We start from the raw sequence: 25,034 nt of genomic DNA on the forward strand, positions 1-25,034 counted from the left end.
GAGGTCTGACTGTGTGTGGAGGGCTTGTCGGGAAGTAGGCAGGTGATGCTGGTAGATTGGGGTCAGTTCTGGAAAACCCACACATCTAGTGTCAAAAGTGAACAGTCCTATGAGAGTCAAGAAAAATGCATGGAGTTTTTTTTCCCAGTCCTAGAAACCTAACACAGGGATCATCAGAGAAACCTCCCAGGTCCTTGAACAAGACTGGGGCAACAGGGAGGAAGTCGTGTTTTCTGAAAATCAAGCTTAAACAGTGGAAACTGCTCTGAGGCAGAGAAAGAAAACAGACTTTGAAGGAAAATGAGACAGCCCAGCAGTCTCTATACTTTCTCTCTCTCCCTACAGACCAGGGAACGCTTTCCTTCCTTCCTTCTCTCCACTTAACTCCCCGCTGAGCCACCTGGCCCTTCTCTCTTTAGCTGGGTTTCTTCACCCATAGGACGGAGGTGGCAGTGTTGCTGTGGGCTGCTCAGCATCCCTTCAGGTGTTCCTTCTGTTCCCCAAGCCCCAAATACTCCTCCCCTGCACTGTCTTTCTCCATAGCACTCCCACTCACGGTCAAGGGTATGTTGGCATGTTGGCTTATAGTCTATCCCACTCCACTAGAAGTTCAACTCTTGGAGGGCAGCCACGTGCTCTGCCCACTGATATAACTCCATACCCAGATTAGTACCCAACATGTGGCAGGGCTTCAGTGTGGAGAGAGGGTGGTATGAAGATGAAATGCGATGATGAATATAGGGCATCTTTCCACAGGAAAGATGCAGTATCTGCCAGTTCTGCCCCTTCTGTGTCCCTGAACACTTCTTTCATTTCACAAAGTAATTCCATGTTTAACTCCATAACTGGGAGGATATGTATTCTATACTTTGGATACCATAAAAATAAAGTTGAAGTGATACTACCTTAGAGATCTATTTTTCAATTTTGCTCGATTTTTCATTTCTGTAAACTGGAAGATATTCCCAGCCTATTAGAAACGTTCTTTATAAGTTATGTATCTTTGGTGAGCAATCCAAGTGGCCTGTGGTAAGGAGATCAAATGTTACTCACAGATGTATTAATAATAAGGTCCCTTCTCTCCAAGATGAACACTATCTTCCTTTCCAGGCCGGTCAGGGTGAGGCTGGGAGACCCCCAGTTACAGCCAGATTTGCTTTAATGTAACAAACACAAAATCACCATGATGTGCAAAACGGCTTTATAAAAATCACAGAGTTGTGGAACAAGTGAGGTTAGAGGCGCAACACTCAGATATTTCATCAATGACACATATATTTTTCTGGGTTTTTGTTTATTTGTTTTAATTTTTACAGTGTTGTGTTGGTTCCTGCCATACAACAATGCAAATCAACCATAATTATACATTTATCCTCTCCCTCCCAAATCTCCCTCTCCTCCCCCATCCCATCGCTCCAGATCATCACAGAGTGCCAGACTGGGCTCCCTGTGCTACACAGCAGCTTCTCACCAGCCCTCCATCCTACACCTGATAGCGTATATATGTTAATGATACTTTCTCTATTCGTCCCACTCTCTCCACCCCCACTGTGTCCACAGGTCCATTCTCTACATCTGCATCTCCATTTCTTCCCTGCAAATAAGTTCATCAATACCATTTTTCTAGATTCCACATATATGCATTAATACACTCTATTTGTTTTTCTCTTTCTGACTTATTTCACTCTGTATAATAGGCTCTGGGTTCATCCACCTCACTAGAACTGACTCTAGTTCATCCTTTTTTATGGCTGAGTAATATTCCATTGTATATATGTACCACACCTTCTTTATCCATTCATCTGTTGATGAACATCTAGGTTGCTTCCATGTCCTGGCTATTGTAAATAGTGCTGCAGTGAACACTGGGGTACATGTATCAATGACACATTTTAAAAAAGAAAAAGGAATCTAATGAAAATGGTAGCATAATTTGACACATGTAAAAATGGTTACGAAAACCACAAATACTACAATAAATATGGTAATTTACCCTGAAAAATTCTGATGCTTGCTTATGGAAATGGGACCTCGTAAAGTTTGCAGCTTGTGAGTTATTATAACATGAAGTCAACAGAGAGTTGTAACAACAGATGTGGATGGGTGTAGCTCCTAAGATGCAGTGAACAGATGTGGCCGGTAGATGTTAGGGGCGTGTGTGTGCATTCCATACATTTTTATGCTGTTCAGTCAGTTCAGCTGTGTGCAGTTTTCTGCATTCACCTAGTGTTTCTTGCAGGCTAAATGGCACATAAGTAAATCTGAAATTTGTGTTATGCTCAGATTGTTCCCTAAGACATCAATTGCGTTGGAACAAATTTGCATTTCCAAAACAAGTGTTGTAGCAGAACTCACTATATAGCCAAACTCGTGTAGGGGAGTTAGCAATAGGGCCGACCAGTTTATACTAAATTCTCCTGACTTGGCAGGGCCATATCTCACTTTTAGCCTGAGAAAAACTAGGGAGGCTGTGACACGTGGTAAAATTTTCATTAACCTGGAAACACCTCAAGCCCTCATGCATTTAGAATTATCCATCTTCAACTTGCAGAAGAAGTCAATCACAAGAAACAAACTGATGTCTGGAAGTTAGCCAAGTAAAATCAAGAATGCGTCCTAGAATGAGATTTACCCAGTCCCCGAGCCTTCCACACCTGTGGTTACATGTAATAAAAAACTGGCATTTCAGCCTAGAGACTCTGATCCTGATCCTGAGTATGTTCCAAATTACAAAATCAAGAGTAAACAGTGTTCAGTGTTCAAACAGCTTAAGGAAAGAAAATGGACCAAAGCCTTTGAAAAAAAGTTAAAGAAGGCTAACTAAAATAGAGTTTTTTATAATCCTCAGTTAACCAGAAAAGGCATGGTCCAAGCATTCGCAGAGGTTGACCTACGCATGCCTATAGGAGATGTGCCCTCTGAGCATGTAAGATATATCACAGTTTAAAATCCTGGACTTCCCTGGTGGCTCAGATGGTAAAGTATCTGCATGCCATGTGGGAGATGGAGGTTCAACCCCTGGGTCAGGAAGATTTCCTGGAAAAGAAAATGTCAACCCACTCCAGGATTCTTGCTGGAGAATTCCATGGACAGAGGAGCCTGGTGGGTTACAGTCCATGGGGTTGCAAAGAGTTGGACATGAATGAGTGACTAACACACACACACACACACACACACACACACACACACACACACAATGCTGGGGAAATTGCTCAGGCGGTTCCAGTAGTTTAGGGTGATTTTGACTCCCTCCTCTCTCCCTTCCTCCACCAGCCTGTATCTCTTCCTGCTTCACCTGGGAGCTCCCCCACCCAGCCAGGAGGAACAGTGAGCACAACAGAGTAGCAGCTGCAAATCTATATTAAGCAGATGAGGAATCAAGGGAAACTTTTATAGATGGAGAGATGGATAGTTCTGAAGTGCCATAACCAGGCTAAAGGGATTTGATAGAAGAGCCTTAATGGGGCCCCTTGCGAGCTAGGAGAGCCTTTCTGCCCCCATGCCTACCTGCCAAGATCCCCATCCTCCCTATAGGTCCATCCCATTTCCACACAAATGCCCTCTCCCAACACCTTCCTTCTCATGCCAAGTAGGATTCATTCCACTTCCATTACAGCACTTTTAAAGTTTTATCATAATTCCTTGTTTGAATACCTCTCTTCCCACCTAGACTCTGTATTCCTTGAGAGCAGGGCCAGTCTCCCTGATGCCCGGTCAGGGCCTGACATAGAGTAGGGGAACTCAGTAATGGCTGGTGGAAGGCATGATGACAGACAGACTGTCTGTTTTGAAATTGCCAATGGTTCCCCACAGAGTATGTGAGATCCTCTATTGTGATCATAAGCCCTGCCATCAGCATAAAGTCGCCATCCTGCCTTCTCCTAAGGCTGATGTCAAGAACATGTGGTTTGTGGGCATGTCTTGGAGTTAGGGAATCTTCTCTGGTCCAGACACATGCCTTGGTCCCTCAGCCACTGTCCTTGTGTCCGTTGTCACATATAAGTGAAGACCAGCTGGGGTGGGAGTGTGGTTTGTGGCCCTTACTTGTGGGCTGTGACTATAGGAGGCCTACTGTACCCTGCTCGTTTTACTTTTATTTACTTAATTGGATTCATAGATAGTATTATCCCTATCACACAGGTGAGCAAACAGCCCTGCTAGGGTTAAGCTGCCGGAGGCCACGCTAGCTATCGTAAGTACCAGGGCTGGGATTTGAACCTATGGCTGTCTGATTCCCCAGTATGAGTCCCTTCCATCACTCAGGGCTGCCTCCCACTTGCAGTGGAAGCGGGGAACATGTGGCCGAGACAGGCCCAGTTTGGATAACACTGCCTCTGCATCCTGTAGGGCCAGCACTCTGTGAGCACTGGTTTTTATTTACCTTATATGGTGAAAAGAGAGATGCCCATTTTTTTTCCCCCCATTTCTGCAGACTAACAGACGGGTGCTAATTTGGTAAGTGCAAATTGTCTGGCTTCGGTTCTATCCACCATCTGCCTGCTTGAACTAGTGAAACCAGGGTGACTTGTAATTATGCCCAGTTCTCTTCACAGGGTCCCTCCATCCCTTCAGAGGCGCTTATCCTTTTCCTATTTTAAGAAAGAGCTTCACATAGCACAGCATTTATGGAACACATCCAAGTACCAGAGTAGAAAGTGATATTATGAAGCCGAGGCAATCACACAGACAAAACCCTTAAACTAGATGCCAGGGGGGGACCCGGGCTGGCCCTGCTCCTCCCAGAAAATTGCCAGGCGATGGGAGACCGGTCACTGTGACTCTCTGGGCCTCAGTTTCTCCCCTAGGGCACAGACATCTGGAGCCCCCAAGAAAAGGAAATGGTACTTTGCTGTTCGTGTGGCAGGCCTGCCCTGGCTGCTGCTACTTCTGGTGCTTCGGGTGGGTGTTCACAGGGACTGTCCCAACCTTCTCACTCTCATCCTCCAGAAGCAGCTCTTCAAACCCTGCGTCAAGGATTCCCCCTGTCTCCCCACCCCCGCTAAAAACAAAAGGCTGCACTTCATTGTATTCACACCACGGCTAGGATAGTTGCAGTTGCTTGAGGCTCCACTTTCCTGCTCTCTGCAACAAACTCTTCCAACATCCAGACCCCACCATGCTTTAAAAACTATGGGCAGAAATGATAAAAGGGTCACAGGGCTAAAGAAGCAGTTTACCCAGCTGGAAGCACACCATTGAAATCCCAGCGTCGTTCATTCTCATCGGAAGCCATGCTCTCCATGTGTTTACTTAAGGCTGTCTTCTCCTGCCCATTTCTCCCTCCCTGGAGGATGGGTCTTTTGGGAGATAACCACCCACATGGCAAATGAGTGAGTTCCCCCTTCAGTGTGAAGATATCACCTCTTGGAAGAGCAGAGGTTTGCCACTTGGAAGGTGGGCGAGCAAGGGTGCCCATGGCCCGTGGGAGCAGTTCCCTGCCTGCCCCGTGAGGGTGGGAAGCATCTCCTCGCCTCCAGACACCTCTCTCTCCCTCAGCTTCTCCTGTCACTCCCTTCCCCAACCCCAATCACACGGCCACCTCATCCCCCATCCCAGAGACTGCCAAATGAGCCAGTCCCACCGCCAGCAGCCAAGTTAATTTTTTAAAAAATCTCCTTGACAAAATGAAGAGGGAAAGTTGGCTGTTTAACTTGGTGGTTTTCTTTAGCAACACTGAAATGTCTAACATCTCAGTGTGTGCTGTTTGCGAACTTAAATACGTCGCCTCTGGACCCGTCATTCCTCAAGGAACATCTGCTCTCCAGAAGATCAGAAGTGAGAAACCACAAAGTTGCATTACTTATCTTTCCCTAAAGAAATGAAAGGTGTTTTTTCTCCCCCTCAAAGTAACAGCTATTTCTCCACTCCACATCAAAACTCCAGCCTTTGGCAAGCATGTCTCAGCACTTCCAAATCCAAGCTTCGGCACAGAACTGCCATCTTCAAAAGTGATGGTGCGGAGCCAGCCCTGAGAGCATCCCTCAGTACCTGCTCACTCACAGCTTCTGAGCATCTCACATGTAGGTACTGAGCTCACGCGATAATACACACCCAGAGGAAGGGAATTCTTTAAACAACCTCGGGTGCCATCCTGGAAGATAGGCTACACCCAAAGCTCTCCATCGGTTGAGTCTGACCTAGAACTTGAAAACCTGTGAAAATTTCACCTGAGGTTGGATGGCCATTTAGCATGCAAGGAGACTGGTACAAGAACAGAAGTAAGAAAGGAGTCCCAGAGATGGAATAGAAAGTGCCATGGACCTACTATATTCTCCTTGGTGGCGGACTCTCAGCTAGAAGGAGGTTCCACCATCTATTATAGGCAACTTCAAATAAGAAATATGAACACACCAGTTCATCGGTTCATATAAAACATGTCTGGAAGCAAAGAGTCCAGGGGCTCCATGAAGCCAGTGAAAACCAAGGCTCCTTCTGTCTTTGTGCTCTGCCAACTTCAAGGTCACCTCAAGGCCGCTTTCGGGCTTCCGTGTGTGTGTGTGTGTGTGTGTGTGTGTGTGTGTATGCTCAGTCATGTCCAACTCTTTGTGACCCCATGGGCTGTAGCCCACCAGGCTCCCCTGTCCATGGAATTTTCCAGGCAACAATACTAGAGTGGGTTGCCATTTCCTACTACAGGCCCTGGTTTCTATATTCAAGGTCATTGGCATTCTGAATGGCTGATTGACCTCCAGCCATCATACTATGATCTATGAATCAGAAAGAAGGAAACAAGAGCAGCGTTCCCCAACACCACCGCAAGCCACGTCACCTCCATTCTAGCAATCTTCCCAAATGACAAGACATTTCTGCTGACATCTCAGTGGTAAGGACTTAGCCACATGGCCACACCTAACTTCACAGGACAGTGGGAAATAGTGCCCTTTAGCTGGGAGCACTGTGATCTTGAGAAAAGTGGGCTTGTTTTGCTAAGGATAGAACGAACATTGACTATGAGGTGGCAACTGGCAGCCTCTGCCACAGACTCAGCTTTCCATCTCTCAAATGAATATATATATCTTGATTATATTTATATCAGAATATCTCAGCCTCAGCACTCTTGACATTTTGAGCTAGTAACTCTTCATTGTGGGGGGGCTGTCCTGAGTATCATAGGATGTTTGCAGCATCCCTGACCTCTTCTCTCTAGAGGCCAATAGCAACATCTGCACCCCCAGCAGTCATGATAACCAAAAATGTCTGCAAGATGTCACCAAATGTTCCCGGGGGACAAACTCACCCTCTTGTGAGAACCACCAAAGCACATCAAAAGGGCATCCAAATGAGATGATAGGCATGACTTTCATACATCAAGAGTATGAATTTTAACCCTGCTCACCTAGGGGTAACACTATGAGAAACAATGCTTTGTTGATGCTTTGTTGGTTGCTTATGCTTTGTTGAAAAGCATCTTGAGAGATTTTAAGAGTCAAGTGTACCCAACGATGCTCACCAAGTTCCAAAGGGTAAATTCAGAACACAAAGAGGGAATCGACCTACCAGTGATTTGTCTCGCCGTCCAGGGCTTAGAACTGCAGAAATAATGTCCTTGGCCTCGGGCAGCTCTTCTTCTCCATTCCTAGGTCTTCCCCCACCAGATTCACCCTGTCTGGGCTCCTCTCCCACTTCTGCTCTATGCACAGATGACTCCTCGGCTTAAATGTTGTCAGCTTAAATTGACCACGAATCTAAGTCAACCTGCCCTCCAACCACCACCTTGTTCCTTTCCTGAATCCTCCATATCACAGTTCATAAGTGCATTCTTACTCACTTTTATCATACTTCCCCTCGTTAGACTGTAACTTCCACTAAGACGAAGACCTTTATATTGCTACCCTGGTAGCTCTGTCGGTAAAGAATCTGCCTGCAGTGCAGGAGACCCGAGTTCTTAAATTTATTATGAAGGAGCAATTAACTTACAGTGCAACAAGTCCCAAAACAACTGACTTAGGATAGAAAGGCCCACATCAACAGGCCTTCTAGAAAATAAACCAAGTGACTCACCCATGTGAGAACCACAGAAGCATGTGACCTCTGAGATGTCCACGTCTGGAGAAGAGCTGCTAGCCTTGGCCATGAGTATGCACCTGGGGCAGGTGTGCCTGGGACAGTCAAGGGAACAGAAGACCTGCAGGAGAGAGATCAGCGTCTATCTCTGTCTCTGACCTCAACCTTGGTCGCTCAGATGGTAAAGAATCTGCCTGTAATGCAGGAGATGTGGGTTCGATTCCTGAGTAGGGAAGATCCCCTGGAAAAGGAAATAGCAAATCACACCAGTATCCTTGTCTGGAAAATCCCATGGACAGGGGAGCCTGGTGGGCTACAGTCCATGGGGTTGCAAAGAGTCAGGCACGACTGAGCGACTAACACTTTCACTTTCACTTTTCTATTAAGGTGGAGACCATCTCTCTCGATTCACCGGTATTTACCAGTACCTGGTGCAACAAAGTGCCATTAAATATCTGATTGAATAAATGAATGACTGAACAAAGATGGCAATGGAGGTGAGAGAGAGAGAATGAGTGGGGTGTGAGGGAGTCGGGGAAGGAGTGATGGGAAGAAAGGAAAACAGACAGGACAAAAGCTTCATCTGATTCACAATAACCAATCTGTAGTAAGAGCGATTTTTTTTCACAGACTTCGTATTTCCAGCCAGTTATGGGTGCTTATTGAGTGTCTATATCTGGAATAGACAAATGAAGCATGACCACAAGGACCTACAATAGAATACATGGCAGCAGTCCCCAACCTTTTTGGTACCAGGGACTGGTTTCATGGAAGACAATTTTTCCATGGACAGGGGTGGGAGGGGATGGTTTCGGGATGATTCAAGCACGTTACATTTATTGTGGACTTTATTTCTATTATTATGTTGACTAAAGAAATACAGTCACAACCTGAAAGTAGAGAGTTATTTTATTTGGTGGGAATGTTCAGGACTCTGAGCCTGGGAGACAGCATCTCAGTAGCTCTGAGAAAACTGCTCTAAGGAGCAGGAGGGGAAGTCAAGCTATAAACAAGTTTGCAACAAAGGGAGCAGGCAATCTGAACATTAAAGATCAGCTATCAAGTTAAGGAATTTAGCATTCTGTGTATGGGAAGATGCAAGCCTCTGGGCTCACTGAATTCATTCCTTGCATATGTACTTCAGCTATCTGGGGCCAATCCTGTTTTCTTGTTCTCCTTAAGGATTGGCAGATCGCTGCTTCTTGCATTCCCCCAGCTCCTCAGCAATCCAGCATCCACTGGATCGCAGTTTGGGGAGCCCTCATTCACATCTGGAGGCCAGAAATTGCTGATGGCTGTAACATTTCTTGTTTATATAGCAGGAGATATTTTCATTTTGCAATTACATCAGTTCCACCTAATATTATCAGGCATTAGATCCCGGAGGCTGGGACCCCTGATACAGAGGATAACACACACACACTATAATTATAATGAAGGTAGAATGGGCCAAAAGTTTATTTTAAAATACAGAAAAGGAAAACTAAAAGAAAGAAGTTCAACAGTTCTGAATGTAAATAGCTACAGGCAGAAGTATCTTAGACATGGAGCTTCACAGGGCAGCACTGAAGGGGAGGTTTTGCAGGATGGGTAGGAGTTGAGTAGTGGAAGGTGGAAAAACCCTCCTGGAGGGAGAAGCAGTCTGAATAAAAGCAGCGACTGAGAAAGCCCAGGCCTTTCCCAAGACTGTGGTTTAGGTCAGCACTGTGCAGCGGAAATGGCATGTGAGCCACATAGGTAATGTTAAATTTTCTAGTATCAACATTTTAAAAAGTGAAAAGAAACAAGTGAAATTAATTTTAATATTACTTTTTATCTAACTCGATATATCTAAATCATTCCAACACATGATCAATATAAACAATCATTAATGAGATATTTCACATTATGTTCCCTAAGTATTAAAAACACGGTGTGTCTTTGACATCTTCTGCACATTTCAGTTTGGGCTGGTCACATTTCCAGGGCTCAGAGGCCAGTGCACTCAGCTGGGTCATGCCTAGGTGGGCTAGGGCGGACCCACCCAGGGAAGATAACAGGATGTGGCAGAGGCTGAAGTTTGAATGGGCATATTTAATACTATGGTTTTCATAATGTGAGTTATCAGTATAAGCTCAAAAGTGGGAGGTACGGAAGACTACGGGAGCACGGTCATGGGCAGAGGTTATCAATGTGAGACCGGCAGGGACAGCACCAAGGCAAGGCTGGAGGTCACAGACATGGGTCCCCAGCAACTACAACTGTACATAATGACCCCTGCCTGGCCACACTTCCAGGACAGAGGCACCTGGCCCGACTTGGCTAACAGGAAATTGTCAAGGGAATTTGAGGCTAGTTAGTTTATTCAAGTCTCTTGAATGGAGGAGATGTAAACACTAGGGAGATTCAGGGAGGCGCCTCCCAAGAGAAGCTGAGCAGCAGAGAAAAGCAAGCTGCAGAGGAGGAAGAGGGAAACAGGTGCAGAGAGAGAGTGCGCATCGGAGGCTATGAGAAGGCTGTCTGGATACCACCGGCTTTCAGGTTCCAGCTTCCAGACTCTTCTGAGCTCCCCTGAAATCCTGCCCTCGGGATGTCCCTTACTCTTAAACTAAAATCTCTCTCCCTCTCCTTTTCTTCTCTGTAGAATGCTGATTTCTGTTCCATGCAACTAAAGTTTAGAGTCTTGAGAAATACTATTAGTACAGGGTTTTATAACATGCAAGGGTTTTTTTTTCCCCCCGTCCTGATCTGGGAAGAACGCACAGGGAGGAAGTGGAGGGATTCCCGTGACAAGTGAAATGGGCAGGGTCAACACCTGATTCAATGAGAAGTGGGTGGGTGTTGGGGAGATGGCCAAGGGTTTGAGTTTGGATGACTGGAAAATTGCTGTTGTCCTCCACACAGGTGGGAGGGGGATGCGAGGGAGGGCAGGACTCTAAGGGGAAATGATGCAGCATTGTGCACAGACATCAAGTTCTCAGCATCTCTGCCCTGGCTGGGCATGTGGAAATGCTGGGCAGCCCGTGCCCCTGGCTGAGTGTGGGGTGCTTGTGCCCACCCGTAGGCTGTCAGGGGTACCCTGGTCTGAACGGTCTCCTAAGGCTTCTGGATTACAGGCTTTCATCTCCTGGTCTGCTGCTGGCTTTGACTACAACAAATAGTCATTTCTGCTGTTTACTTTCAGATCTGTCTTCTGACGCTTTCTCTCCCACTGGCACCTGCCGCTTATTCCCTGCACCAATCTCCCCCCTCTGTGGTCTTCTTTCCCTTCTCTTCATGTCCCAGAGCTGGAGTACCCTACTTTAAACAGAGGAAGAAGATCTAACAGATATACAAACATGCACTTGTGCACACAAACACACACAAATGGATGCATCTATTTTCTCTCCCTCTCCCGGTACCCCGCCCCCACCTCCTCTTTCTCTCCATCAGCCAGACTTATCCAGTAACACTTTTCCCCTAGAGCAAACCTTTCAAAGATTTTCAGCCTCTCTGGGGAAAGCAATGGCAGATAATGCACGGAGTCCCCTGTTATATTTTCCCCTGGCTCTTCTGACTGAGACAGCACTCTCTACCTGACACTGATCACCACCACACACCCAGCATGCCCACCCCATGCACCACACACCCTAATATGCCGTGAATGAATGCTGACTCTCTGTAGTCCTTCTGCAAAGCCCTGCAGTTGCTGTTGCATTTGCTGGCTACAGGCAAGGGCAGTGAAAAGGTATTCAACCTAATTTTATCCTGTCTCAGTCTCTCTTCTTTAAGGACTTTTCAGGTATCAATCCTAGAAGCTTCTGAAAAGGAGAGTCATGATTGGAATTTCACAGCCAAGGAAACCAGAGTCACTTTGGGGTTAAAGGCTCCAGGCCCCATTTTCAAAGAGCCTTTGGCACTCACAGCCTAAGGGTTTTTTGGTCCCATTCTCTGGCTCAGTGGTCACCCAACATTTCTGATTGCTTGCTCTATCCACAAAGCTTTTTTGAGCATCCACCCCCAGTGTATGCATATTTATTTACTTATAAATTATAATCATGTACCACTACATACACATTATGCACTTTATAAATAGACATACTCATTATAATAGGTATAATAGACATGTTCAAAAAATAGACATTTAAAAAGGAGAAGATAAAAGATAAATATAACTGGAAGGACCACTATGTTCTTCCTTCTCTCAGTGGATCGTGTATACCTCCTGGGATGCATGCCCACTTTGCAGACTTCCTATTCCCTCATCAGCCTTCTCACAGTGTGGTCTCTGAGGTGGGCATTGCTGCTGCTCATCAACATTTGCAGTTCCCCTTATCTTCCAGATACACATGGGAAGATTGCATCCCCCAGTCCTTGAAGGTAGGAGTGGCTATGTGACTGGCATGTCCAATAAATGACTCACTTCTGCTTGGGAGCACCAGGAACCATGATGTTCCGTGCTCTCCCTTCTCTTGCCACAACAAAGCTTGAAGCCTCATGTTGAAATGTGGTATTGTGGGTGGTCCTCTGGGAACCCTCGAGTGGTTACATTACAGATACTGCTGAGCCACACTGGATTTGAGTTTGGGGGTTTGTTTGTTACTGCAGCACAACCTAAGTTGTCTTGACTGATACTCTCTGTAATGAACCAGATGACATCATGGTCCTGAGTTTGTCTTGTTTGCCTCTGAGGGCTGGTCTCTCCCAACTTGCATTGCTGAGACAATAGTGACAGCCAGCCATCGTACCATCAAGGAAGAAAGAGTAGGGAACTGAGCTAAGGAGTCAAGATGTAAGAAATGGCCCAGCGTGTGACAAGCAAACCTGGAAACCAACGAGGTGCCATCTGAGCAGACGTGCCCAGGAATTGAGGGGCAGTGATCACTGTAATCCAAAATCCCTCCCTGGACTCTGACCAGAAGAGTTTCAAGACAGGGTGTGAAAAAATGACTATGTTCCTGTTTTCTCCACATCCTGTGTCTTGCTAATAGAAAGGAGTTCAGTTTGGAGCCAGATACATAAATCCTTCTCCTTCAAGTTACTCTTTTGGCTCCTAAGGCTGTGGATCTTTGTCATTAAGAAAATTTCAGGGAAATTAAATTGGAAAAGTACCTATGTTACTGAAGCTACCTCTCCATTGGCTCTAAACAGCCCGTTTCTCACATGTCTCCCAGATCAGCTGATGCAAGGATTGTTCCTGAACTACACTATGGGATCCCAAGTGGTTAAGAAGAGGAGATTTTGAATTTGAAGCTCTGTTAAACCTTTTACACTTTTAAACCTGATATATGGCTTGATATATTGATCTAGCTGCCCTAATAGAGACTAAATAACAGTAGCTTCCACCAGATATACTTTGTTTATTCTTTTCCACATAATAGTCTACAGATCTTGGGCTGGTCAAGCAGCTCTGCTGTCCAACATTTTTTCTGGTTCATTTTACTTTTCTCCTTGGCCACCTTCACCATTGAGCTTCCCTCTCATGGTCTAAGATGCCTGTCCCAGTTATCATCACTTTTCAGAAAATAGGAATAGGAGAAGGAAGGTACATCCTAGAAACCAGAAGTAGCACACATCACTGCTGCTTAGATCTCATGAACTAAATTCAGTCACATAGCTGCAGTTAAGCTTCAAGGAACCCTGGGAAAGATAATCTCCAGCTGGGCAGACATGCTTTTGGACATGCTTTTATTAAAGGATGGAGAAGGAAATGCACAACCCACACCGCTATTCTTGCCTAGAGAATCCCATGGACAGAGGAGTCTGGTAAGGCTACAGTCCATGGGTTTGCAAAGAATCAGACATGACTGAGCAATTAACACCCTTTATTAAAGGAAGAAAAAAAGAATGAATATTGGTAAACAACTGACAGCCTCTTGCTTCTTGGTGTGCTGTCTAGCCTTCTTAGGAAGCTTTTCTTCCCACCTCTGCCCTAGTCCACGAGCACCCATAGTACCATGCACTGCTGGCCATGGTACTCAACCCAGGGTGCTGTAAATGGCCACTTACTCTTCTCCGTGTCTCATTAGGCAAAGCTTCATGAAAGCAGAGGCTGCGTTCATCTGGTTTACCCTTATATCCCCTGGCCCTGGCACTTAGTGCTTAATAAATATTTATTGACTAAATAAACAGACGATTGTGTGATGGAGAATAATTATTAGGTTATGGCTGTTCTCTGCCATTCCCTCCCTACTGCCCTCTAGTCTTGCCTACCTTTGCCTGCCTCCTGGTCTTTCCTTCTTCTCCTTAAGGCCAGGCTCCCTCTGGCAAGACCAGTGCTTTGGGCTTTTGTGATGCATGATTATGAGAAACAGAGGAGAGAGAAAAGAAGCAGAAGGCTGAGGCTGAGAGGACAGTTTTTGAATAACTGTCCTGGCAAGAGCAAAGTGAATAGCAAAGGAAAGTAGATTTAAGGTGTATGACTGTGGGCATCACAGCATTAAGAAATGCAAGAAGGACAGGACAGAATCTATTTGGAGAATTTAAAAATTTGTTAGACTGTTTCTATGACCCAGACACTGCCTGGTGACTAGACAAGCTGTGGCTCAGAAGGAAATGACTCAGAACACCAGGAAAATGTCAGGGAAGTGTAAATCCCAGAAAGGCTGCTTCACAACAAATTTCTGCCTGCTTTGGATCCTTAGGAAAAATAAACAACTTTGCCAAAGATCCAAGCATACGTCAGCGGTTTTCAAACATTTTTCAGGTACTATCAAGCCTAGAAATGATGATGCTCTCCATATAGCCCCAGAAGAGATTTGTGTTTTTATTCTACTTTATAAATCAATAATCTTAGTAGGAGACAATGTTATCTAAATCATGTATATGAAATATAATATCATATCCAGGCATACATGTCTGAAAAGATTAGTTGTTAAATTAAACATTAAAAAACTATTTCTGAATTTCCCTGTTTTGCAACTGGCTCATCCTTACTGGCTCCCCTGGTGGCTCAGAAGGTAAAGAATCTGCGTGCAATGCAGGAGACCCAGGTTCAATCCCTGGGTGGGGAAGATCCCCTGGACAAGGGCATGGCAACCCACTCCACGGTATTCTTGCCTGGAGAATCCCACGGACAGAGGAGCCTTGTGGGCTACAGTCCATGGGGTCTCAAAGTATCAGATATGACTGAGTGACTAACACTTTCACTTTCATCCTTATTACAATTGTCTGTGCTTACTGGTTATATAAGCGATATGAAAAATCAAAGGGAAAGTTTATGGGAGCAAATCTGAAAATGGAGAAAATTCTGTGCATTAATGCTTTCTGTAAATTAGGAGGACATCTCCAGACTGTAAACTCCACAGGGGAAGTGGCAATGACTCTCTTATTTGTTGCTCTGTTTCAGTTCCTAGGACAGTGTCTGACATATTCTAGAAACGAAACAAATACGTGTGACTAGCTCTTTCATCTTAGCTATGGAACCTCTCACTCCAGCTGGAGTGTAATTTGACAACTGCTGGCCAACAGCAACACTCCTTGTCAACGGTGTTCCCTTTTTTGTTGGTAAATGTGTTCAAGGTTCCAGGGCCACCCTCACTCCTCATGGTTCTGAAAAATTGAATGACACACTCAGTGTGTGTGAGATCCTAATCCCAAGAACTCCTGTGATTTGGGGAGCGAAACTGGGACAAGTTGGCCTGCGTCTGAGTAGGATTTGTGAGAGGCTTCTTGATTGTTTTGTTTTTGTGTCTTTGTTCAAGATCTTAAAACATTATGATAACAATAAAAAGTATTATAAATAACATTGTTATTTATATTTGCAAATTCAACATATTTAGACTTTTTAATTTGTTTTCTCACTTTAGGCATTTCCTTATTTTTATTTATTTTTAATTACATAATTAGTATATGAATGACACTTTACAATGATTAAAGTCCCAACAATAAAAACCAAAATCCCAGCCTTCCCCTGAGAGGCAGCAACTTTCCCTGGTTTGTACCCTTCTAGATCTTTTTCTATACTTTTACATATAAATGTATATGTACCTAGAGACATTTATAGTTTTATCTAGTCTTTATTTCTATGAATGGTATAATTTATTACTGGTGCTCTGTGACTTACTTTTTCTTTTGGAATATGTCTTAAAGCCCTTTCCATGTTCATCTGTACAAATCTACCTTATATTTTTAACCATTCACAGTATTCCATAACATCTGATAGCTCAGCTGGTAAAGAATCGGTCTGCAATGCAGGAGACCCTGGTTCGATTCTGGGTTGGGAAGATCCGCTGGAGAAGGGATAGGCTACTGACTCCAGTATTCTTGGGCTTCCCTGGTGGCTCAGCTGGTAAAGAACCCGCCTGCAATGTGGGAGACTTGGGTTCAATCCCTGGGTTGGGAAGATCCCCTGGAGAAGGGAACAGCTACCCACTCCAGTATTCTGACCTGTAGAATTCCATAGACTGTATAGTCCACGGGGTCACAAAGAGTCGGACATGACTGAGTGACTTTCACTTTGCTTTCATTCTCAATATGCCATAGTTTACTCACCTAGTCCCCTACTACTAGGTATGTACATGGTTTTTAATTTTTTGGTTTATGTACATCACTAGCAATCAGCATCTTATTCATGCTTCACTATACACTTATGAGAGTCCTACTCTAGGAAAAACAATGAGAAATCGAATTGCTGGGTCAAAGGGTATGAACACTTAAATTTTCACAGACACTGACAAATAACTCTTCAAAGTGGTTGCACCAATTTATTCTCCCACAAGTACTGTATGAGAGAATCAGCTTCTGTAAACCCCTGTCATCACCATCAAACTTTAAAATGATTGCTGACCAGATGAGTGAAAATAATTTCCCACTGTTGTTTTATTTCACCCTGTAGTGGTTTGAATGTGGAAGGTCAACAACGTTGCTACTATCTAAGACAGGTTTTCCTCACTGTGCTGTATTTCTTGCCCCCAATAAACAGAGACATAACCTCAGCAGATGGCCATGGCAAGGACTGCTAGCTGTCCACCAAATCTCCTCTTTCGGGCACATAGGGAAACTACATTTCCCAGATTGCTTTGCAGTTAGGTAGAGCTTTATTACTGGATTTTAGCCATGAAAACATAAGTGGAGGGATATGTACCACTTCCCATGCTGACCTATAAAAACTTTCCACCCACTATCTTTCAGGCTCTTTCCCCCTCCACTGGCTGGATGCAAATAAGCCTGGTGAGCCTAGAAGTCTCATTTTCAAGATGGCAGAGCCATAGCAGGAAAGATGCCTGGGTCCTTGAATAACTAATTGGAGAAGAGGCACCTGTCAATCCAAGCCTGTTTTGATTTAGTGTGAACAAGAACACATTTCTAGCATGTTTGAGCATTAAGGGGGAGAGGAGAGGTTATCACGGCAGCCATCAGGACGCTAATATAATATAATGAGAACTAACTCATTAAAGTGATCATAGATGCTAAAAATCAAGGAACAGTTCCCTAGGCTTTGGGGACAATTTCCCAGGGCAGAATATTCTATTTGGGGAAATCTCTAAATAATGAGGAGCTAGTTGAAGGCAAAACAAACAAACAAAACAGTCTGAAATATTGCAGTTTGGCTACCAAAAAGATTTCGTCCATTTTCTGGTTCCCACTGTGGCCCGAATTTCCCGCTGGGGAAGCTCTGACTATTGGTCAGCACTTGGCCTGGGGGACTCCGTTCTGTTAAAATGTCCTGTCAGCTCTCAAGGTCAGTCATCTCAGAGAGTCTAGACACTGCAGAAGCGTTTCATCCAAGGTCAAAGACGACTCAGAATGCCATTTTCTGTTAGAATGCCGCCCATGAGCTTGGGGTCAGGGGTGAACCCACCACTTGATCACCAGGTTACCTACTGAGGATGCCTTGTCTGCAGCAAAGAGAAATTGCCACAAGGGGAGTCAGACCCAGCATTTCATGTGAAGCACGGTAGTCCCAGCAGGGTAACTGTCCAGGCTGTTGTCCTATGGCTATGGAAGGAAGCCACCCCATCCCTCCAGGTGACTTGTCACCCACCCAGTCCCTTCCCCATTCTGTGTGAGTATTCAGATTAAAACCATCATTTCCTGGTTCCATCCCAATAATGGCAATCAGCCATCTCTGCCTCTGGCTACCACTGGGAAGAGAAGAAAGAGACTTTGAAAGAGGCTCACCCATGAGTCAGATACAAAAGTTAGACAAGATCAAGGAGCCAGGCTGTCCAGCTCCTCCCACCAATGGAGTAATCTTCACACAGTGACGTAAAGCAGGAAAAGAGGAGCAAGCTAGCTGAAGGCAGGGAGCAGGACTCGGAGTCCCTCCTGCTTCCTCCGCCCCTCACTCATGTGATTTCTCCCTGGGATCCTTGGGCTCCCAGAGAACAGTTTGAAAAGCTTCTCTCTGAAGGTCTTTCCAGATGGCCCACCCATCCAAAGGTCTAGAAGGAAGCAAGCCCAAGAGTGTGCAGCAGCACACCCAAAGGCGCCAGGCCAGCCTTTCTGGATGTGGGAATGCTGACACTGAGCCACAAGCACGTGAAACTGGAGACTTCATTGCTTTCAGCCCATTGTATTCCCAGAAACTGGCTTAGCATCAGACACATAGCAGGCACTTAATATCCAGAGAATGAGAGAATAATGGAAACCCAGTCTTCGCATTGCAATCAGCAACACTTATAGCATATTGGCCGCACAGCAATTTACAGTTTACAAAGCACTTTCCCTTATACTGTCTCATCCAATCCTCAGAACCCACTGTGATGCAATCAAGGCTGATTCTCATTCTTTCAATAAAAATTGAATTTCAGAGAAGTCAGGTGACATGCTGAAGGTCACACAGCTAGTCAAGGGCAGTTACAGGATTAGAAGCACATCTTCAGGCTCCTTCTACTACCCTCACTGCTGAGGTTCTTAGATGTGCCCACCATAGTGGCAGTAACCATTGGTGGTGATGGTGGTGGAGTATTCATTATAATCACAGCATATCCAACGTATAGAAAGATTCTAGTCCCTGACTGTAAGCAAAACCTGCTGATTAGCTCACATGGCTGTAGCTTCTGCCTCTTTACACTGAAAAGGTCAATCCCTGCTCCACAAGCACAGATCACAGACCCCACATCAAATAATCGTCATAAATGTTCATACCAGGCATCTCCAGGGGTTTGAAGAACATGGAATGCAGAGTTGCTTTCATGACCTAGAAACCAATTCAAACCCCAAGCCCTACTTCGCATAGGAAGTTACATCTGAGAGTTAATCAATCTTGATAAAGGAAGCATGAGTCTAGAAACTACAATTCTTATATTCTAGTATAAGTCATGAACTTGGTCCATAAAACTCACAGGTTACTGATTTGGTGTTTAGTGACAAAGATGAAATACCAGTCCAGCAAATTGTTGAGGGCTACGTGATAGAGGCTATCCATAGCCTGTCCACTACTCTTAGAATCACCTTCAATAAACCTTGAGAAATTCACCTACCTCAAGGTCAGTCCATGAGCAAGCATGAACAATAAGCATGTGTACAGAGAGGTCCAAGAGAGGAAAAAATAGCCTAAGCCAGGGAACTTTCTTTTACTTCTAGGTCACCGTTAACTCCTTTCTATGGATGGCCAATGCTATGAATGCATTTCCAACTGCAGAAAACTGAGTCTTGACCATAAAGCAGTTTTTTGGCCTTCAAGATCTTTCCTTCTTTTGTTCTTCAAGTCCCTTCTGTACTGATCTTTTCCATCTCAAAAGTGAGGGCTAGGCAATTTGCAAGAACCTAAACCTCCTAGTGGGGTGCAGATCAATGATTGAGGTCCAGGAGAGGTTGGAGGGTACTCAACTGAGTTTCCCTGGGTTGAAGATTATACAACCACATAATAAAAGACCTCTCCTTCCTCTTCCCTGGCATCCAAGCACATGACTAAAGCTTGAAGAAGCAGAGTTATGGTGATCAGGGAATCCAATTCTACCTTTCCTATTTTTGTGGCCCTAAAAATATCACTCCCTTGTCTTGCTCATGTACATAATTTGAGCTCGTTTTCAATAAAATTGGCTAATTCTGCAATATTTTAAATGGATCTTTCTGCCCTCTCTGGACACCATCTTTTCATACCATTCACATGGATCCTACAAAGCATTTGGTCTACCCAAGCACCAGAGAGACCATCATGAAAGGTGAGAACAGGTTGGGAGGCAGAGTGGGGTGTATGGAGTCCTAGACCTGAGACCCCTTGGCTGCTCATCAATCAGTTGCATTTGGCATGTGGGTCCAGCCTTATTCTGGGTGCTGTGGGGTGGACAGAAGTTAAATAATTTGTGATATCTGGCAACAAAAAGTTTGAGCTCTCATTGAGGTGGCCAGACACAAAGAGACAATCATAGGAACAGTACACTGGATCAACAGCAAATATCTACATGTGTTGCACTCTCAATACCAGGATCTGCCCTAGGTACTGGGATATAGAAAAAAACAATCCCTGATTTCATGGAGTTGAACTTCTAGTAGGAAATATATTGGGTTAGCCATGAATTTCACTCAGGTGTTTCTGGAACATCTTACAGAAAATCCCAAACAAACTTATTGGCCAACACAATAATTCAAGGTTTGGTTGTGGAGGTCAGAAAACAAAAGCCATCTGGAACTAAGCTGAGGTAGAAGCTTCTAGGGGGCCTTCTCCCCCCACAGGCCTTTCTAATCAGCTTATCCCAAACTGAATGTATCATCTTTTCTCTTATATAAGAGGCCCTCTCTGTGTGAATCCAGCCAGCATCACCATCCATCCAGCAAGAAACCTGGAGATACACCAGATGGTCCTAACTCACTTTTCTTTCTTTTCACTCACTACAGCCAATCTCTCAGCATGTCATTAGGCTTTATCTCCTAATTACCTCTGAAATCTGTTCCCTCCTCCATATTCCCACTGCCATAACCTAGCTGAACCTTCATCATTGCCTGTCTTCTGCAGAAACATAAGTAGTGGAGATGGTCATGCACAGTTTAGGTTCTCCTTCCATAAAGGCCTTGTGACCCCAGCCCTGGGGATGCTGCTGGTGGCCAACCCTTAGGAAGTGCTTCAGCTGCAGAGAGCTGTCTTACTTCAGGCTCATCTATCTCAGCCCAACTCAGGAGAACGCCAAAGAGCTATTGTAGCTCCAGAGCTCCCTGTGGGGTCAGCTGAGGCTGTTGTTGGACCTGCATCGTAGAAAGACATTTTCTTCTGCCCATTCCTGCTTCCACCCCCTCCGCTCCACAGGTGCTGACCCCAAGGATCCTCCTCAACAATTAGCCTGCAAACTGGAAGCCAACCCATGATGCTCAGATAACTGCAGTGCCCCATGACTACCTTCTCTGCTTCCACTTAATCCTTCACCAGTCTCATCTCCAAATATCTACAAAAGTGGTATTTCTGACTTTCTAACAGATTTAGCTTGAATTTTATCAAAGCACTATAAAGTTTACAAAATGTTACTCAAGGATTATACCACAGAATGATATCTCCTTTCCCCATCCATCACCATCACCTTCTGAAATTTACTTTTAAATTCTAAATAACCTGAATATGCTTCTATTTGTTGATGATTTTGACTTTTAGATGTTTACTGACTTGCTACCATAGAAGATGAGGGTTTAGATCTTTTACACACATGCATACTTTTTCTCTCTTCATTCTCCCAGTATTGTTATATCACAATTTTCATTGTTTTTGTTGTTTTTATTCTATAATATTCACAGCTAACCCATGTAATATATGATTACATTTCTTTTTCTGTACAGGTTTTTGCTTTTCCTCCAATAAGTAATTGCCATGTTTTCCAATGTGCTTAGTTTTTATGTACTCCTCACTAATTTCTTTCCAAACCCTTTACCAGAATATCTCTTTTTTATATATGGTTAAACACATTTGGTAATCTATCTGTTTCATACTTTTCTTCTAGGAGATTTCCCTCTTAAAACTCTCTTTCCTCTTTTTCTAACACCATCTGAAGCTCCCTAATCCTGCTCAACTGTTCTCATCCTTATGGAATATAGGCTTCCCTGGTGGCTCAGCTAGTAAAGAATCCTCCCGCAATGCCAAAGACCTGGGTTCAATCCCTAGGTTGGAAAGATCCCCTGGAGAAGGGAACAGCTACCCACTCCAGTATTCTGGCCTCGAGAATTCCATGCGTATAGTCCATGGGGTTGCAAAGAGTCAAACACAACTGAGTGACTTTCACTTTCACTTATGGAATCCATTTTATAGCAGCTTCCTGACCAAGGGTACACATGGGTTAATTTTTTAAGGCATGCATTTCTAAACATTTATTCTGTCTTATATTAGTCAGGGTTCTCCAGAGAAATATAACCAGTAGGAGATATATATATATATATATCATGAGAGAATTGCAGAAGCTAAGAAATCTCATGATCTGGTATCTGCAAGCTGAAGATCCAGGGAAGCCAGAGGTGTACTTCTAGTCCAACTCTGAAAGCCCAAGATCCAGGAATACTGGTGTCTGAGAGCAGGAATAGATAGCTGTCCAATCTCAAGAAAGAGCGCAAATTCATCCTTCCTTTACCTCCTCCAAAGACTGAGATGATGTCCCCTTGCACTGGTGAGGGCAATGTTCTTTATTCAGTCTACAGATTCAAATCCTAATCTCTTCTGAAAACACCCTCACATATACACCCAGAAATAATGCTTTACCAGCTACCTAGGCATCCTTAGCTCAGTCAAGTTGTCACTAAAATTAACCACCACATATTCTCATACTAGAGGTAGTTTGGCTAGGTATAGAATTATTGTTTCAAAACAATTTTCCTCAGAAGTCTGAAGTCAGGGTTCAATGGTCTTCTAACTGCTGATGAGAAGATGCCACCACTGCTCTTTCATATTCTCTTCTTTCTCCCTCCCTCTCCTGTTACTCTCTGTCTCTCTCAGCTTTAGGCTGTTTTTTATGACATTTTGAAAACTCATGATGTGCCTCAGTGCGTCTTAGCTCAGAGGTGTCATAGCAAAATACCACAGACCAAGTAGCTTAAACAATAGAAATATATTTTGCCACAGTTCTGAAGGATGGAAGTCCCAGATCATGACTCCTGGTAAAACCTCACTTCTGGCTTGCACATGGCTGCCTTCGCATTGTGTCTCCTCACACAGTTTTTCTTCTGGGTGCCTGAGGGTGTCCAGGATGGAAAAGGAGGGAGGGTGGGAGAACAGGAACTCTCTGGTGGGAGGGAGTAGAAATAAGTGCAAGTGTTTGACCCGTACGTGTACTTTCCATTCCTTGAAAGTGACATTTCTAAACTGCAACCTTTGCCGTATGATCCAGCAACCCCACACCTGGGCACACATCTAGAGGAAACTCTAATTCAAAAAGATACATTCACACTTATGTTTAGCACTATTCATGGTAGCAACCTAAATGTCCATCAACAGATGAATGGATAAAAAACATGTGGTGTATGTATATATATATATATATATATATATATATATATATATATATGCAATGGAATACTACTCAGCTATAAAAAAGAATAAAATAATGCCATTTGCAACAACATGGATGGACCTAGGGATTATCATACTAAGTGAAGTCAGAAAGAGAAAGACAAATACCATATGATATCACTTATATGTGAAATCTAAAATATGACACAGATGAATTTATTTACAAATCAGGAACAGACTCAAAGACATAGAAAACAAATTTATGGTTACCAAAGAGAAAGGGGGGTGGGGGAGGGATAAATTAAAAATTTGGGATTGGCAGGTATAAATTACCATATATAAAATACATAAACAACATCTTATTATATAGAACAGGAAACTATATTAGATATTCTATAATAAATCACAATGAAAAGAATATATATATGGATATATATATATAAAACTGAATCACTTTGCTGTATAAACTAACACAACATTGTAAACCAACTACACTTCAATAAAAAATACAATTAAATAAATAAGCTGCAAGCTTTATTATGACTCTTCCCTAACTAAAACCCTTCCATTTCTCCCCATGACATGCAGAAGAGACTTTGAAACTTTTCAGGCAATGCGCTCATAGTGGCAGAAGAGAATTAACATGTGAACTCCCCAGTTTCTGGGATGTAGTCCAAAGAAGTCAACCACTTGTGTGCAATTTCTTTGAAATCTTAAGTTTTATTTTTTAAATGTATGCAAATTTTGTCCCTATTCCATAATAGATCTGTTTGTTTTAATATAAGAATATTATTTTAAATTATTGGCATTTAAATGGCTTTACTTTCTTTTTCCCAATCTTTCAAGTAAAACTGATGCTTTGGAAAGACATCTCATGATGTCTATCCCCTTCTCCAGGGGATCTGCCCAACCCAGGGATTGAACCCAGGTCTCTGCATTGCAGGCAGATTCTTTACCAGCTGAGCCACAAGGGAAGCCCAAGAATACTGGAGTGGGTAGCCTATCGCTTCTCCAGCAGATCTTCCCGACCCAGGAATCAAACCAGGGTCTCCTGCATTGCAGGTGGATTCTTTACCAACTGAGCTATGAGGAAGCCCATAGCTATAAGGGAAGCTATGAGGGCTTCCCTGGTGGCTCAGACAGGAAAGTGTCTGTCTGCAATGTGGAAGACATGGGTTAGATCCCTGGGTCGGGAAGATCCCCTGGAGAAGGAAATGGCAACCCACTCCAGTACTCTTGCCTGGAAAATTCCACGGATGGAGGAGCCTGGTAGGATACAGTCCATGGGATCGCAAAGAGTCGGACACGACTGAGCAACTTCACTCACTCACTCAGTATTTTGATATTCTGTCATACATGCACGTGGTAAAAAATCAAATAAAATGAAAAATAACAACAATGGAAAGTAACACTCCCATGTTTGGATCTCCCAGATCCCTCCTTTTTCACCAGAGGCAGACAGTGATACAAGTTTCTTGGGAATCCTTCCAGAGATAGTTTTTGCATAGACAGGAACATATGTATATATATTTTCCCATAAAAGACAAAAAGAAAGGTTAGCACAGTTATCATCCTCTTCTTATCCTTTGTTTCCTTTCCTTTTCTTTTTTAACTTAATTATCTTGGAGACTGTTTCATATAGCCATGTAGATATGCCTCATTATCATCAAGTTGCATGATTCCATTCCACATAAACTGAAGTTGC

The 25,034-nt window shown here is 43.9% G+C and overlaps 1 protein-coding gene across 1 annotated transcript in view; it reads right to left on the minus strand.

Moving 5' to 3' along the window:
* Positions 1-25,034, minus strand: part of PLXNA4 (plexin A4) — a 648,412-nt gene that overhangs the window by 513,639 nt on the left and 109,739 nt on the right. Inside the window, exon 3 of the mRNA XM_081532910.1 lies at positions 8,002-8,125. The gene's annotated coding sequence lies outside the window, so the exon portion shown is untranslated. The remainder of the gene's footprint in view (positions 1-8,001; positions 8,126-25,034) is intronic.

Source organism: Giraffa tippelskirchi, chromosome 10, assembly GCF_054371585.1.
Source record: "Giraffa tippelskirchi isolate mGirTip1 chromosome 10, T2T-mGirTip1v1.2.pri, whole genome shotgun sequence".
Classification (NCBI taxonomy): domain Eukaryota; kingdom Metazoa; phylum Chordata; class Mammalia; order Artiodactyla; family Giraffidae; genus Giraffa; species Giraffa tippelskirchi.